This window comes from Pieris brassicae, chromosome 3 (assembly GCF_905147105.1).
Source record: "Pieris brassicae chromosome 3, ilPieBrab1.1, whole genome shotgun sequence".
In the NCBI taxonomy this organism is placed as follows: Eukaryota; Metazoa; Arthropoda; class Insecta; order Lepidoptera; family Pieridae; genus Pieris; species Pieris brassicae.
Window position 1 is genome coordinate 22,665,370 of NC_059667.1, and position 18,950 is coordinate 22,684,319.

Sequence of the window (18,950 nt, forward strand, 5' to 3'; positions counted from 1 at the left end):
TTATCTACGTGGTTTAGTACAGCAAAAAGATGAGCGTAAGAAGAAGAGTTTATTAAGCAGCACCATGAATTTAAGATGATACTGGAATTGCAAAAAACATTAAATCACTTGAAATTGGTAATTTAAAAACAGCTTTATAGTTTCTTAATTGTAAGTTAATTTTTGGTAACGAAGAACATACAAAGTTCTTATACAAGCAAAATGCTTCGCCAAATTAGGTACCCCAGCTCAAGAACCTAGAAGTTTGGTCTACGGTGCACGATTCGGTAAACATAACAAAATTCATACAATTTTAAACAAACATTTGCCGCGTTTTCTGAGAAAAATTTAAAATATCCAATGTTTATTTTAGAATAATATGTCACAGACTAGTTCTTGCTACACTATATTCCGTCGTGAAGCGACATTTCTATTTTACATACTTTCCGAAGTTTGCAAAATATATCGGCGAAGCAATGTATTCCCTATCTGAAGATAGTAAAGGTACATTATCATATATCTTGCAAGCCGATATCCGCCCGGATATAAAGGATATTTTCTAACCGGCTTCACCCAGGAGTTATCTAGCATATTGATAGGATTTAAACTGCATATAATATTATTATAATACAGCCAAAAGCTGTGGCGTTATGAAGATTTAGGAAATTGATAGCAAGTGTTTGAAAGTGGTCTTCTATTTTTAAACTCGATTTGTTTATAATAGCAACCTATGAGGTAAGAAATCTATCAGTACTGACACTGAGAAGTATTGTATGCGTAGGTAGCTTGTAACAAATGAACTGAATTTACTTTGGTTTTAAGAGAATGTTGCTAAATTTGTCGATAAAAAAAAATATGAATTCAGTAAGCTGACTTTAGACACTTTATAATAGATGTAACTGAATCATTGGCCCTGACACAATTGATAAGCTTCGTGGTACCTTGAACATTGTTACGTATTATAAACAGACCATGTCTCTTTGTTTAAAGAACTGGCGAATGGATTTATGGTTTAGGTATATAATTGATTGTTTCATGTACAACCTCTTAAATAAACTCGGCACACGGGCAGAAGGCTCACCTGATGTTAAATGTTATGGACACTCTCAATACCTGAGTGCTAGCGAGTTCATTGCCGGCATTTTAAGAATTGATACGCTCTTTTCTTGAAGGACCCTATTATTACATTATTTCTCTTTTTTTGTCTAAGGCACAAACTAACTGTTGTGGTATCTGTCAGAAGATCAGAGCTGTGGAACACGTCTGCTTCACAGCATAATGCCAGGGCCGGTTCCAAACAAACACACACGTTACACACATAAAATGTATCTAATTCCTTTCTTTTGTCTTTCCATATTTTTTTGTAATTATTCTTTTTTGATTGTTATTATTTTCTGTGACTCTGTATGTGGGTATCGATGGTAATAAACGTTTTGTCAGTGTCATTTATTGGCGTTTCGTGTGGCAAAAACGGCCTTAAAACTCGCTCAGTTCTCGAACGACGGACATCCAGGTGATACGGTTGGAATATTCTGCCTCGACGTCCGATGTTGAAACTCAGCTACTAATAATAGTATAAACACCATCCACAGTTAATTGTAATATATCAGATAATCCAATTTGAGCCCAACGCGATCGTACTTAATAAAGTTACTTGTTCCGTCTTCAAAAGGAAATTCATTTTATCAAAAACACACTAATAATCTAAGTAAACGTTTTTATTCGTACAATTTTGTTTGGCAACAATAAATCTAATTAACTTTGTTGAAATTGTAAAAGTCTTCTTTATTACTTTAGGTCTTTGTCCTATTCACTTACCAAAGTGGAAAATGGCCATGAAATAAAAGTTAATGGCCCGCTTTATTCTGATTTTTCAGATTTAATCTACAAGAATTTTCTACTAAAATAATTGAATGGGTTTAGCCCTAAGTACACATGATTTTTAATATAATATCGCTTAAGCACACCTAGTTACATTATGGACTGTTTTGTTCTCTCTCGACTCTATTTCCTTCCGAATAAAAGGAGTCTCATATCTCTTAGACACAAGGTGACATTGTGTAGAAAACCTGTATCTGACCGTGCATGACCTACATCGGCGTAGTTTTCGCCTCCATCCATATCCACCGACTACAGGTGCTTCAGTTGCGAATCATGAGAATCGCGACCGGTGCGTCCTTCTACGCAAGGAAAATCCACCACAATCAGGAGCTCCCAACCGTTGGTGCATAAAAGCATCAATTATTACCCCTTCCCAACAAAAAGCGTTAGGAGGCCATGACATGTCGTTACGGATCCGGATGATCCAAAGACGATCGCCAATGACAAATTAAAAGCTACCCGCGTGGCAAATAATAATAGTCAAAAATAGATAAGGGTAAAAACTGCCTTCACCGGGAAAGACGTGTATCTTTACTTCGCACTTCAGTCTCTCCAGTAAACTTACGTCCTGCACTGTCCTTCGAGCGATTGACCACCCAGCGACCGCCCAAGCCGAGGTCCGAGTCTCGTACGATGCGCCGTTGCGTTAGTCGCGGTTAAACTCCCATTGCGTCTGAGCTACGCTCGCCAAAACTGTCCGAGCTGACCAGGCATTTCTGGCTTGAGAGCTAAGAGCAGCGAAATTCCATCCATTAAAAAAAAAACAAAATGTCTGGCAACAGACTACCAGCCATGTAAATAAGAGCACACGAGTGGAGCGTCAAATGACATCCTTTGTCTAATTTTTTGAACTTGATGTAAACAAAATGATTATTATTTTTACAAGCTAAACGAAAAGTTGACGACGTTTATAAGACACATAAGGATCACGTAGATAATCAGGGAAACAGATGAAGAAATCTGAGACCAAGACACATCAAAGAAGAAGATCAATTATGGTTAAAAGTACAACAAATAATAAATGAATGTGGGCCAACTACTTGTCTCTCAGTCGTACGCCGAAAAGCGTACACAGACTGGACTTACAAAATACCTTCTTTGGATAGTCTTAATACGAAAAATCACTAAATCCATAAGGCATTCGACAAGCAAACAGGACGTGATAAAGCACTGTAAACCACGTTCCAATTTCAAAAATGCATGCGAAAGAATTTTCAGCACTTGTTTCAGTCAACTATCCATTTTAGCGGACATTTTAAGATCCAATCGAGTTTCAATCTAAACCGAACGAGTCCTTGCGGAAGTTTTATGTCTTTCTGATATATGAGACAATGACTTAATGGAATTAAAGGAGTATATATGGAGTCCAATTGACTTTATTTTGTACTTTATTGCCTGTAGACTAAAGCTTATGTTGCAGGTTCGACTCGCCCATAAATATCATGAGGATATTTCCGGAGTAGTTGTCGCCCGGGCCTGGCATGAGATACCATACCCACCAGAACTAAGTTTAAGCAAATAGAGTCCCTTTTTAGGAAAGGGAAGATTTGACACTTCCCTACTGCCTGGCTTCTCGGGCACAGATCTGCCTGATCGCGTGCCTGATAGGTTACTATGTAGAAGTCCTATATATAAACTGTTTCTAACTTGTTAATATAGCGATATCCTTTCAACTACGAACACACTCTAAACCATAATTCTATGTCTTATAAAATATATTATGAGATATTATGATTCATTTGAAGTACGTTGCTGCGTGCTGTTTGAGCACATACCTAATATAATTTTATTGACTTTAATTGCATCCATAAAGATCAGTGACTTCTATGAACACACAGATGTTTTATAAAATGAAATATCAAAAAGAAACGATCAATGAACTTTATTTTCTACATATTTGTTTCCTTATTAAAAATATTACCTACTAGATTAACAAATAGCAAAATGTATTTATATATATTTTTATAAATATGATTAGAAGTAATATATACATATATTTTATATATATAGAAGTTTTCTGATTAAAGGTAAGATATAGCTAACAAAACGAATGTCAAAAATAATACGATAAGGCCCCAACTTGGAGAATTATTATAAAGTTTGGAAATCCAAAGGTCAGATGCTAATCTTCGCTAAATGTCAAAGAAACATCGACACAATTATCGTTTCGCCATCCAAAGCTTACGTATTCCATCCACATAGTACTTAATTTAATTTATGGTTTGCAGTATACTTAGGGATGGACTACAAATACATTTACTTGCAGTTCTCTAATTTGACATGAAAGAGAAAGACTTTGACACTATTTTTAATTACCAACTTATTATACAAGATACTTGAAACCTAAGCTGTAACCATCACTCTAAATACCATGGAATAATTCACATAATACAATTACAAAAAAGAACCGACTCGAATAAAATTTATATAAATATTTCACAAATTTAGCGACCACTTACTTAATTATTGTGAAACATTTTGATATCATAAAATATATTCTAATATTAAAAGCTTTGGAAGCTTTGTCGAATTAAATGTGTTTATTAATTACAATATTTCTTAAGTTAGCAGTCAGCCTGGGCCTTCCATCCAAAAAAGTCTCCTAAAATCGGAATCCAGGGATTTCTATTTACGAATAAATGATAGGAAACATTTTCCACTTTGGACTTGTTAGAAACGAAATTATGCAGCGGATTTCATAAAATCATATGTCAACACATAATTACTAGCTATACATTCCCTTATTTGAATGTAGGCGTCGACATCAAAAGGCTGAAAAGCAATTTAGTTTTTATTATTTACTCACGACTTGAACGATTACATTTGACTTTCAAGAAAATCGTACATGTATAATCAATATGTGGTAATAAAATATTAATACGGGAAAAGTAATCCCAGATATAACGAGAGTTATGTAACCTAACATTAGTTAGTTAACTAATATATATATTCATAAATAATTAGAAGCGTTTACAAAATGTAATCTTCGCTTGAAGCCAACAAGAGCCTTTTAGTTTTTCCATACTCTTAAATTGTAATACAACATTCTAGTTTTCGATAATTGACTGCATTTGTTTTGAAATGTCACTTAAATTTATGAACCCTTAGATAAGCCATGTTAGTTTTTGTTACCGGATTACCCTTAGTTTTATGTTAGATATTATAAGCTCATATTTTAATCGATTAAAATCAGTTGTTTCCCAGCTTCAAACAAAGTGTTTCATTAAACATATATCTGGACATATAACCATAAATCCATACAACGAGCGCCACCGAACTTAACTCGAACTATAATTTATTATCTCAATATCATATTACTTTAACAGAATACACGTTTAACAGGAGGCCTGGGTATCCGGAAGCTACATCCAGGATGCCCCTTCCCTCGGCAAAATACTATGCGCTGGTTCGGCTGTCCCGTGTCAGTATAATAATTTTTTTTTCAGATCCTACAGATCAACTGCCACATTATAAATATAAGACAGAATATTTGTTGTACTCTCTCAGATTCTCTTCTCTGATGTCTGTGTCAGCGTCAGTGCCACAATAATAAAAATTACTTAATGTGTAAGAGACTTAAGTTGACTTGACTTTTTGCCTACACTTCGTTACACTTCTCAAAGTCATGCTAGCTCATTAGATTTCATTAATTGGGACATAATTTATTACTGAAGTTTTATTGTAATTAATACAATCTGGAAAAGGCTCGTTTTCTTTAAAATCAGCAGAATGGTGTGATCCAATTTGTGGTTTTTATTGATGGAGTTTTACAGATTTTAATTAGAGGCAAGTCTTGCGTGTTTATTGAACCGAGAGATCAAACGAAACGCAAACAATTTCTAATTTTTATTCCAAATCTATTCTTAGAAAGGTCGAGATTCAAAACCTTTGAATCGATTGAAGAAAAAACAATTAATTAATCTTTGGTGTGTCATTAATTGTGCCGTAAGCTTGGCATGTTTGACGTTAAACTTGTTACCTTTAATATAGGACAGTTTCCCTTTATAAATCTATAGCCTAGCCTTAGCCTATCTATAGCCTATATAATCTAGCCTTTCATTGAATTGAAATTCCCAATCAAAATTAATTAATCAAACAGATCTTTCGCCGAAAATCTATTTGATTAAGTTGCCTTCGTGTGACGGTTAAGTGTAGTCTAAGTGGTCTATACATCGTGGAGGTGAGGTGAATGACAAACAGTCGTCGAGAAGCATCTTTATTTTGTGCTATATTTATATATAAAAACGATATGATGGGTACAGTTAAATATTCTATAATGATGCAACACAATTTTTTTTTATATAATGAACTCTTTTTATTTATTGAGAGACACACCTTGCTATTTATATAAAAGGCAGAAGTAGTTAAAATTAACTTTTTGTATACGCCTCTATAGCATAAAAAAAATACACTAAAGCTAATATAAAATATAAAAAAATTACACTAAAGCTAATGTCATGGAAAAATGACGGTTTTCTAAGATACACAGTGATTTCTCTTTGACACCAATTTGTATTCCAATCTCCCTTTTTTCCTCCGTGATGCACGATTCAATTTATTTGTTTTGCCCTAATTTATACAAAGGCTAGTAAATCCCATAGGGTTGTGTTGTTTTTCATACTCGTACACGATTACATAAACGAAAACCACAGGATATAAAACAATTTTCAAGTTACTACATGTTGAAGATAATGTGTGTTCGTAATAATACCTTTTTTTGTAGCACAGCCGATCGCCATGTTTGATTTCACATTCTTTGGCTTTGTTAACGCACTTGTAATTTCTTTGATATTTGGCAATTGCCTCTTTGTAGCTACATCTGACAAGGCTTAATATTATGTATTGTTAATAAAAATTATGTATCAACAGCCGCCTGTTATTTGTGACACTGTGAAAAAATCTATTATTCAATATTAAAAGATATAATTATATTATATACACATAAATATAACAGACCCTGTGAACTTGAAAAAACCTAAGTACTAAATAAAACTAAATTTAAAATACCCGAATTGAAGCCGGCTTTAAACTTTTGCGCTTAGTGAAAATTTTCGATTCATTTTTATGTCTGATAATATTTGTGGAAATAAAATTGTCTTGTTTAGCAAGGACAAGTGGATTACGTCACAGGCTGTAGCTCAAAATAACATGTCCACCTAATTCTGAATATATTCAAATTTATATAAACAATTGTGTCATATTTTTCATCTCCCCGTAATAAATTGAAATGACCCAATTCGTGCAAATTATAGGAAGTCGTAAATATGAGATGGAGGATGTAATATATGAGTCAATCTCAACAACTCATTCATCATAGACAAACACACAAATTGCTTTCCGTGCGTTTCACCTACGAACAAAATGTTATGTTATTTTCGCACACTGTTCAAACAATTTTATTTTCGTTACTAATACTAACACGACTTCAACTGGATAGGAAGTAGTTTATAGTGTTAATTTACAAGATTATTATTGGTTTTAGATACGCAATATAAAAATCAAAGATTGAAAACATTTATAATACTATAATAGACAAAATTTTACTATTTTTTCGATTTTCCATATCTTGGAGAAGTTTTGCGTGCTGACTGCCTCACTAGTTCTTCTTTATCATCTATCTTGATCATCTTCTATCCATTTGTTTTCTATATTTAATATCCTTCCCTACTTCTAAACGAGTTAATCTCAATTGATTCACATTGAAAAAATATTTTTATCTTAAATAATGTATTTATACACCGCAAGTTAACAGAGATTATGAAGATAAATACAAAGGATTACAACTATTAAATCAACTAATAAATCACATATAAAAGAAACACGAAAATAACATGTAAATTTCGCCATTACTCCATTTCGATGTTATTCATATAGAGAGACTCGTAAAAACTTCTTTCATAGCGATAAAAGTCGCAACCAAAATAAATGTGTCTACGTAACGCACAGTAGGTTGGTATTTCAACCGATAAAAATCTACGAATTGATTTCGCTAGAAATCGCATTTTTTGCCTCTCTATACACTATCTATTACTTCATAATTCGCTTTATAAAAGGCAAGTAGGTGACCAGCCTTCTGTGTCTGACACATACTGTGAATTTTTGGGTCAAAGACATGCCGGTTTCCTAATGATGTTTTCCTTAATCGTACGAGCGAGTTGACCTTAGTCCTTCACCTGGATTATATATTAACTTTTTATTCTCCCTTTCTGTTTTTACCACAGAATAGTTTGATAATGTGGGAAAATCTATATGTGTACTCGTATCGTATTATTAGCGAATAACAAAAAAAAATCAACGCAATCACATTGTTCAAACAAAATATTGTCACAGTGTTTATTACTATACTCGTACAGGCTAAAACTTCTATATTTGTTTGTTTCTACGCCAGTCATACGCTGAATACATACATTTTTTAGGGTCAATCAATATGCCAGGCTATGAGATTAAATGTAGATGAAGAGGTTTCAACACTCATTTAAAAATGTTATTAAATGTTTTATAAACTAATCGGGACGACACGAAAGTTTATGCAGACTATTAAATGGAAAGTCGCATATCTCGGACACGTTTAGCGTCGTGAAGAAAAAGAAAAAAGTCGTGGTTGCGGGACGTACGGAAGGCTTTAAGGCTTTTAAAGGAAATAGCAAGCATCACAGGAAACCGAAGAGCTGGCAGCTACCTCGGACAAAGAATTAGTCTCCCTATTCAAAGGGGGAACGCTGTCAGTATCTTCGGGACCTTAACCCTAACCTAACCTAACGGGACTCCATTTAATAATATATTTTAAGGTTAGTTATATTAATTTATGTTATTTTTATCTTAAGACTGAATTATATTTAAAATGTATACCTACATGTTTATTAAAGAATTGAAATTTTTATTACAAAAATGGTTATAGTTTTTTCAATTTATAAAAAAACAATAACCATAGCATAATTATACACTATCTATCTGTTCGTTCAGATTGGTTCGGTTTTTCAGTTACAAATAGACAGGCGCGGCCAGAAGACTTCAAAAAACGGACTGTCGAAGCACCGGAAATGATGTACGGCATGTATCACGTAATGAAAGAAGGTTATAACTATATAGTTACTTTTTATTTTTAACAAATTATATTAAGGCACAGTTTAAGTTACATTAAAATAATTTCAGTAGATTTTAAGCAGTGAGTATCCATTTCTGAAGACAACGTGTAATATACTAGCTATCTGGGTAGTTAATAATTTATATTGTTATTTTATTTTTCGACTAACAGATATTTGTAGTCGATTTCAAGGTTTTAAATAATGTTTTTGTACAGGAGACCTAGACCTAGAGTCGCCGAGTTGCCTCCCACTGTTTATTTCAGATACGAAATCAACCAGGAGTATTTTATCGTGTAATAAGGCTTTTCTTCTTTGCAGTGTCTTCACGGGATGAGTTGTAAAATTGTGGTAATTAAACGTGTTTCAATGTAGCAAAAGTGTGTTTTAGAGTAGATAGGAAATAGTAGTAGTAAAAATTTTGTTTTATATTTTTTCACTGGTTTTAAATATCAGGTCCTTACATATGAAATTGGCGTATTTCGTACTGGCCACTTTAATCACGATGTTCTCCTCTTTGGTAAGGAATTCCAAATTCAAATTTGAACAGCTATTTACTCATGTATTTGTGCTTCGATGACCGTCATTCATTTGTTTTTTTCTTCTGTTTTTTTTCTGTTTGTGTCACTCATTTTACAAAATGGAAAACTTAAAGTATCGCATTATTTACGATTACGAGATCCGCCGTGGCACTAGTGCTGCGGAAACGACTCGAAAGATGAATGATGTGTATGGCGGTCATGTTGCAAAAGAAAACACAGTTCGTTTTTGGTTCCAACGATTTCGTTCTGGAAATTTCGACCTGCAGAACAAGCCCGGTGGACGGCCTGAGACCCAAGTTGTTAATGAAGTATTGAAGGCTATTGTGGAAGCGGATCCATCGCAAACCACGTCTGAGTTAGCTGCAGGCTGCGGTGTTACAAAACTGTTTTAATTCACTTGAAGCAAATTGGGAAGATTAAAAAGCTTGAAAGGTGGGTACCTCACGAATTGCCTAAAGCAAACCGGTAAACGCGCGTCGACTGTTGCGTTACATTACTGAACCTGCACAATAATGAAGGTATTTTGTGTGATGAAAATTGATTCTTTACGATAATCGGAAGCGCTCAACGCAATGGTTGGATCCTGGCCAGCCAGCCAAATCCTGCCCCAAGCGAAAATTAACCCCAAAAAAGTTACTTGTAAGCGTTTGGTGGACTAGTGCCGGTATTGTTCATTGTAGTTTTCTCAAATCTGGCCAGACTATTACGGCTGATGTCTATTGTCAGCAATTGCAAACCATGATGGAAAAGCTAGCGGCTAAACAACCTAGGCTGGCAATCCCACACCACCACACCACACACTGCACAACAGACGGCTACCAAATTAGAAGAGCTTCAATTGGAATGTCTAAGACATCCTCCGTACTCCCCGGACCTTGCTCCAACAGATTACCATTTTTTTCGAAATTTGGATAACTTCTTGCAAGGGAAAAAATTTAACTCTGATGGGGCAGTCCAAATCGCCTTCACAGATTTTATTGATTCCCGTCCGACTTTTTTTTTAGTAAAGGGATCAATGAACTACCTATGAGATGGCAAAAGTGCATAGACAACAATGGTTCATACTTTGATTAATAAAATATATTATATTTAAAAATATTCCACTTTTTGTTCCTCCCATACAAAACGCCAATTTCATATGTAAGGACCTAATATGAATGAAGCTATGCTTTTTTTTAATTTAGTATTAAAGTATTTACTTAAAAAACACAAATATACTGTATCTACATGGTAATTAATAATGAATAAATGGAAAATTAAAACAAATTTAAAAAGTTTGGTCCCTGTGGTAGTGTACTTTTAATGCAGCATTACCTCGCTGTATTGCGATAATTATTTGTTCTCTGAGGTCACCGATACTATGTGTGTGTGCGCCCTTGTACCGCACGCCCTATGAGCCACTACTCCAAAGGGAACAAAATTAAAGTTGGAGAAGAGACCCTTTATTTAAACCAATTATTAGTTTCCTGCCTGCTCTGGGGCCATGCCAGCTTATGTGCCCGTCCGAGAAAGGTGTGACGGGGCTAACGTGTACCCATACCAAATCTCGTCCGTTCTTCCAAAAACGAAATAACTTATTTATGCCGACGTAGTATCCTTCATAAGGATAAAAGGCAGGCAACGCACTCGCGAGCCCTCTAGCATTGAGAGTATCCATGGACTGCGGTATCACTTAACATCAGAGGAGCCTGCCTGCCTGTTCTATAAAAATAAATGTGTCTATCAATGTGTCAAGTTGATTAACATTTAGCTGTGATAAGGAAACAATGAGGATCTAGTTCACCTTTTTTTAAACTGACTTTAATAATATTATTCAAACACCTTTTAAGATTCAATCCTACACCGACAAAGTTATGAACGTATACTTCAACTTAATAGTGAGACGGTGTCATAGTTATTGTTTGTTTAATAAACTTTGATTAAATTCTGGGATTTATATAAAGAGGACGCAGTGGGAAGTAGGAAGATTTTCAATTAGAAATGTGATGCCCACATCTTCGTAGGGTACAGACCTGATGTATACATAATAGTTAGATGTAAGCATCATATGACTGGTGAAGGCTATGTTCCACCACTCTCTGGAGCGTGGCCGAAGATAGACGTCGTCTAGTTTTATAATAATAATTTATTTGCAAGAATATGATACAAATATGTTATGGTGGTACAATCAAACGAATTACATTACATTATTAATCATTATAGTCAATTCTTATATTATTTATCACTACATACTATTACACATTATTTAAATACGTATTATTACATTATGAAATTAATATTAATTAAAATGTTTCACTCATATAACTATTAATAGAATGATTTTTTTAAAAGTCGATTTTAAAAAACTTTAGTTGCAAGATCTTTGATTGTTTTTGGTAAATTATTATAAACTGATTTTTTTAATGCAAAAGGGCAGGAAACTTACCTGATGTCAACTGACACTCACATTGCCAAAAGGATCGCTAGTGCGTTGCCGGCCAAACATACAAAATATGTTTTCCTATAAAATTCCAGATAAATTTTTGGCATAGCCAATCTTTCCCCATGTCCACTTTGACAGTTGTCCATTTCCGTATACATCATGCATTTTTGCTTAGAAATATAAATCACAATTTCCTAACTAAGGTGAAAAAAAGATCTGAAGAGCAAATGTTGATTTTGTATACGAATATAACGATTGGTACGTTGTATATAGCAACCAACTACTCCTTAGTTTTAAAGTCAGCGTCTTTTATTTGTTGCTATACTTCAACTTGTAAAAAGTAAACAAAACATCCTGAAACAGCTTTACTAAAGCTGTTTCTAATACACACATTATTCATACTTCACTATGAATAACTGAAAACCTATAAAAGATTTCCATCGTGTTAATTTATGCAAATTAATTAAAGAAACACGAATGCCGCGTTACGGCCCGGCTGTACCTAATTTAGATTAATAGTGGTTGGTCTACGTTATAGCCTATATATATATAGAGTTTTTAACCCTCTGTAATAAACTGTTTTATTCACTCAACGCTCTTAAAAGCTCGGTTAATTAATGGAGATGATTTCCGCAAGGTAAAAAGGAAACAGCAAATATTTGCTACATGTCTTTACATACCACAAACTATATGTACGTCGGAGCAATTATATGTCACAGAGCTCGTAGATTACCAACTTCAAAGTCTAATCAGCTTTAAGCCTTCAGCTTTAATACTTGTAGATTATTCGATTTACCAATATTACTAGATCTGCAAATTAACGACTATAAGATAGTCTTTAGTAATAGTATTTCGTAGTCATTGTTAATTTCGGAGCAATGGTGTCAGTATCAGCTGCCATTGTCATTATGATTTAATAACATCAAAAGATTTACGAATTGTCACAAAACTGGTTTATCACAAGTTCGCCACTCGTTGAAGCGGCCCTGAGTTCGATGGAGCAGTCAAACCCAGCAGAAGTCGTTCAATAGTATTAGACTCTTATGTCGAAATTAACCGACAGATGCCATCGAAAGTCATTATCTTCAATAATATATCTGTAGATCTTATTTTTATTAAAATTCAGTTCATGCTTTCTTGTTATTATGCCTAGTTCTCCATTTTGTCGTTCTTTTCTCGTCTTTATAGTTTTTTAATAAATTCCCCATACTCACACCGTCATGTATAAGCTGGACTGTTGCAGTGTTGCAGCCCTTTTCATAATGGTGGTGAACGACAAAAAGTAGTATCATATATCAGGTGTGATGCGAATTAAGCTGTAGCTCCGCAAACTCTTCTCAATATTCGACAAACCCTAATCCTCTAGTATATGTGGAAGTTGCCGCAAGAGCAAAATTTGTTATTCGGTATAAAATACACAACACGTTGTCTGACCTGGGCTCGCAGTACTTCGACCCTATCCCATTTCTTTCACACACATTATTGACAGGCGTCTATCTCACAGCGTAACCTAATTCCGGCAAACAATTTGCACTACATTTTATAACTCGTAAAACAGCTATAAGATCGAAGCAGAGGTCAGCAACTATTCAAACTTTAGTCATTAATAACAACACAATGGCACATAAAATAAGATACGACAGTTTATCTGTTTCCCTCAGTAATACTGCTGTATAAACCAAAGTTATAATGCTAAGTTGTTCTTGCTTCTTGTTTATGTGGATTCAGATATTAAAGTCGAGCAAGGTTTAATGATTATAAGCGGACTTGGTTACCGCAGTGATGACAACGACCTACAGCTTGATCTACGACTCGATAAAATATAAATATATCGACATTTATAATTTTTCTAGCCATTTATTTACTTAGGTTAGGTTACTGAACTTTATAACTTTAATACTCCTAATTATGTTTTTCCTGCCTATCAGCTTTGCTAGCCCTTAATTTTTCATATACTCATAAATTGTACTATAACGTTATCGTTCGTGAAAATATACAATAGATCGACAACGCTTATATCCTTTATAGATATCGGATGTGTCACTTTTTTAAAAGTTAGAATAGCCAAAGTAAACTAATTTTTTTTATTACTTCAGCGTCGCAGCTCATGTTAGACACTTAGCTTCAAAAAAATAGTTTATTTATTTGAACATACTTCCAATAACCTCCACCAAACTAAACTCTTGGTTGTCGTCATTCAATAATAGATGGTTTCTGTTTTTTTAGTTAATTTTGTATATAACAGGAGGCAAACGGGCATGAGGCTCACCTGATGTTAGGTGATACCGCCACCCATGGACACTTAAATTGCCAGAAGGGTCGCAAGTGCGTTGCCGGCCTATTAAAAATTGGAACGTTTTTTTCTCGAAGGACCATAAGTTGAATTGATTCGGAAATACTTAAGTGGCTCAGCTGGTTCCACATAGTAATGGTGCGCGGCAAAAACTACCTTAGAAAATGCTCAGTTGTGGAACGACAGACGTCGAGGTGATAATGAAACTCAGCTACAGGTATTAGACTGAATAACTGCTTTGAACACTTTGAACTGAATTTGTTTTATAGCTGTAATAATATCCGATGTCTTTGGTCTATTTTAAAAAGTTTGCTTTAAGTATTGACACTAATAAATGAAGGCTCACCGGGTCATCTACTCTACTTATTAATGTGCTCATTTCTATTGCAATCCTAATTACATAGTAATATGAGATTTATGTAATGAGAAAGTTTCATTTCCTGCACCAGTTCATATTTTATTTTTAATTCCACTGCGGCATGCACTTTGCGGGTATTATTTATAGTTTTATTAGCTTTTTATTTCTTCAAATAAATGTTGTTCTCTATTTCTCAACTCGTAAAATTTGTTTTATAGTATTTTTAGTATGAAATCGTGAAGTTGACGTTAGAAAGCAAATGGGGTTTTTCCATTTGTCTTTGTATGATGTGGGTTATCAAAGAACGTAAGTAGTGTAAGTTTTTATTTTGTGCTTTATGAGTTTATTATTGATTTAAGTTTTTAACCGACACTAATCAAGGAGGTTTTCAGTTTGACCTGCATTGTTTTTTATAATGCAAATCACATCACATATAATTCAACAGTTTTATTTATAATTTTCTATTATATATGATAATTACGGTGGAAAAATGTTACATTTTCAAAAAAAGAGAAAAGAAAAACTATATTTTTTTTGAGTTATTATTAATATGTAGGTTAAGAACATTGAAAAAACTGTATATTTGGGAGTAGAAATTAATAAATATAATGAAAAAAAAAAACAATTTATTAATTATTTATTGAAATATACCTTTTTGCCATTTTATATTGTTGGGATTTGATAACATTTGAGGCTCAGGTATATTCCAACAACATGTCAGAATTTCATCAAAATTGGTTAAGGGGTTTTTGAGATATGAGTATCCACCTACTTTTGAACACCTATAATTATGTTATGTAGTTATGTTGACAAGTCAATTAAATTTGTTTTTTTTATATGTACTATTAGTTTTCCGGTCATTACTACATTCTTTAAAGATGAAGCATGTTACGATGTTTGACGAGGAGGATCTCAGTAATAATATTCTATACATGTTATTGTATACAACACTCATACACATGACATGCTGTAATGTAGCTATTCGTAGATGCTGTAGCAGACTCGTAGCTAGGTATTCGTAGCAAGCGCCAAGCAAGATGTAGACTGAATCGCACACAAAGTATTTTGATAGGTAAGACCTCTTACCTATCAAAATACTTAAGAATACTTATAAGAATCCTTACGTATTGTGACCAATTTTAACTGTTTACGACCAGCAAAGTCACTTAAGTTTTTTTACGAGTGGAGTGACTCAATATTGCGATACTAAAGTGATTTTAGATGGAACAGTATAAAACTTATATATGATATCAGAACGTTTGGGGGTTGCATTCACTTCTTTGTACGTGAGATAGATAAAAACTAAAAATGTTCCATCTTCTACCGAGCTAAAGAAATAATTTTATACTAATAATAATAAAATATTATAACAAAAGTAATAAATTACTCCCAACTTTTAAAAAAAAACTAGGGTCTTGCTTATATAATGAAAATTTGTGGTTTATTGAATGGTTCCTAATATGTGAAATAATAAGAAAATCAGTAATGTGAAGTGAAGTTAGACAAGTTAGAAGTGAAAACAGAGATTTTACACTGGTTTAAGACAGTAAAAGTCGTGAATCACCGTATTATTATGTAAAGATAAGTTAGTATTTCAAACTCACGTAATTTTTGTTCGGAGCCCTTTTGATTTATTCGTGACGCGCCGTCCATGCTAAATGGGCCAAGTTTGAGAACCGTAACAAAATATAATTTACATATTTTCACAATCAGAACCACCCTGTATAATGTCGAATACTCCGGAAATGTACATTTTATTGATTTACTCCATTTGAATATTTATGTATTTGTCACGCATTTGTGGAATATTTTGTTTTGTAAATTGTGTTATAAAACATTTTAATTTTTTTACTCTTTGTAATGTATTTTAGGCGCGATGATTGAACTAAATTATCAAATTAATCCTGAAGAAACCATAATATGGGTTGATATAAAATGTGTAGGTGATCAACACTTTGTGTATTGAATATTTGTTTTCATAATAAAATATATCAACAGATTATACGAACTATCAAAAACGAGACAATTAAAATCGATATCTTAAAAAACGACACGAACGAAACTTAAAACCCTTTCGGTCTTAACATCGGATTTCTGCATATGTTTCCAGTCTTAAGTGCGGCAAGTCGCCATGTTTTTGGATCGTCAAGATGCCAGTTTCCTCGTAATGTTTTTCTATACCGTATGAGCGTATATTCATTGCTTGATAAAAATGACTATCGTATAAATTTGTGTAGTAAAGGTTTCATAAAAAAGAACATTTGTCTATTAATTTTGAACGTAAACAATATTGTAAAATACTGTACTAAAACCATATAATCATATAATAACTATGAACAAAAAATATTGAATTACTAAATGTTTATTTAAACAAGTAATTATGTAAACAAGAAGCAATAATATTGATAAATTAAATTTGCCTAGTGTACATTTGTATCAAATGTATACAGTAAAATAAAAACAGAATGCATGTGAAAATCTGCATACAATTGTTCTTTATATCTAAAATGAATTATATAAACTCGAATGGAGTTGCCTGACACAATAGTAATAACATGATAGAAAGTTTTGTGCTAGTTCAATTATTTGTTTTATCGATTCTATTGTTATTCTAATTGGGATATATGTTTCGAAAATACAATTTTATTTCACAATGACAGGAGCCCAAGTGAACTGGGCCTTCCACGAGACCTTATTGGGAGCCTATTGTCAACCAACAAATGAGAAGCATTACTTATTCTCACCATGACATCGAATAAGCGAGACAGTTTCTGTTCCCACGTGACCTTTTGCTTGTAATCAGATTTCGTTCATTCAATCTGTATGAAAATTCGTACCATAACCGCCCGGCTGAACCAAAATATGAGCGTCGAGCCTTCAAACTATATTATAAGCGATTCTAACATAGTTACTTTTTGTTCAACTTTTTTATATTGATATTTCCAAATAATAGTTTAGAACATATAAAAATCAATATTTTAAATAAAACTACTATGTCTAATATAGGATAAAAAATATCATTTTTTATATTTCGGATTTTTTGAGTTTAGAAATTGTGATTATAAATACATTAATAAAATATGGACGGAGATGAGAATCAAGACGGGAATGCCCTTACACCGACTTCGAAGATGTCGAGTTTATACTTTCCTATCATCGACTTTGATTTACTTGGTCTACTAAGGATATACTAAGAAACTCTGCTGTCTCTGAAAGAAAAACAAATGACGTTTACAAAATCTTATTTTTTCAAATGAATTATTCTTGTTTTTAAAATATACCTAACCTGAAGCAGTTTAATCATAATAAATCCGTTTTATTGCACCATATTCTCCAAATTTGGCCCGCAGAGAATTTTTTCCTGTTCTCAGACCTCAAAAGAATGTTCGCTATTTACTAGCTGTACCCAGTTATACCTTCATGATGATGACCCGGTTAGTATTCAGTAGCTCGTAAGTTGCGTTGAACGAAACCAATAAAAATGAATTAGTATAGATTTACTGTTGCTATCATTCGAAAAATATAACAAAAAATGTCTATTAATTCAGTCGTAAAAGGAACTAGTCGTATAACATTCTTGAAGACCAAAACAGGTGTTGTGTGGCTATTTCATTTTCTAATAGTTATCCGGTTTTAGTATTGATATAGTTGACTTTTTATTTACTCATACCATCACCTTATGCTATCTCGAAGCTATTGTTTCACGAGGAACTAAACCTAGAAACTTAGAGTTAAATATTTCTAAAGCAAGATCTAAGTGACCAGAGAAGCCTATGCTACGTGCCTTTTAATTAAATCTTTCAGTAGAATTTCTGTTGTACAGTATTTTGCTGGAAGCATTTCAAAGCTTGAAGAATTAAAAGTGCAAAAACAAGTAAGCTTCGGAATTAAATTAAAACTTAGACAACATTCCATTAAAAAATAATCGAAAATCTATGTTTTTGTTTTTCATAGGAGGTTTTATTTATGTTTTATTTAAAATTTGAATCTGTGCTTGACAACTGATTGATAGCTACTATGTTACCTGTTTTATCGGACATCAAGACAGGAGAGTTTGTCCAATATGTGTGTATATTGTCGGATTCGTATAATATTTGAGTATGACAACATATAATGCTTTAACTTTCAAGGTGTGCCCACAAATTTCATAGAAGCTGCATTCAGATAGAGATGATTTTAACGCAGTTATAGTAGGTATTTCTAGCTACATAAATAATTTAAAAAAGTCTTTTATATTCTTGCAAAATCAAAGTAAACTTAATTCTAATATAGTATATAAAAAGTACATAATTTTTATCTGTACTGAATAAAATATATTTTCTAATTAGTTTGGTGACCCCAATCTTGGTGAAATAATCGTCCTAGGATCTTCAGGTATCTCTGTCATGGGCAA

The 18,950-nt window shown here is 33.2% G+C and overlaps 1 protein-coding gene and 1 long non-coding RNA gene across 5 annotated transcripts in view; one reads left to right on the forward strand and one right to left on the reverse strand.

Annotated features, from left to right (window-relative positions):
* LOC123707465 (KH domain-containing, RNA-binding, signal transduction-associated protein 2-like) overlaps nucleotides 1-18,950 on the reverse strand; it is an 84,336-nt gene that overhangs the window by 63,139 nt on the left and 2,247 nt on the right. The gene's annotated exons all lie outside the window — the stretch shown is intronic.
* LOC123707466 overlaps nucleotides 1-18,950 on the forward strand; it is a 36,380-nt gene that overhangs the window by 1,099 nt on the left and 16,331 nt on the right. The gene's annotated exons all lie outside the window — the stretch shown is intronic.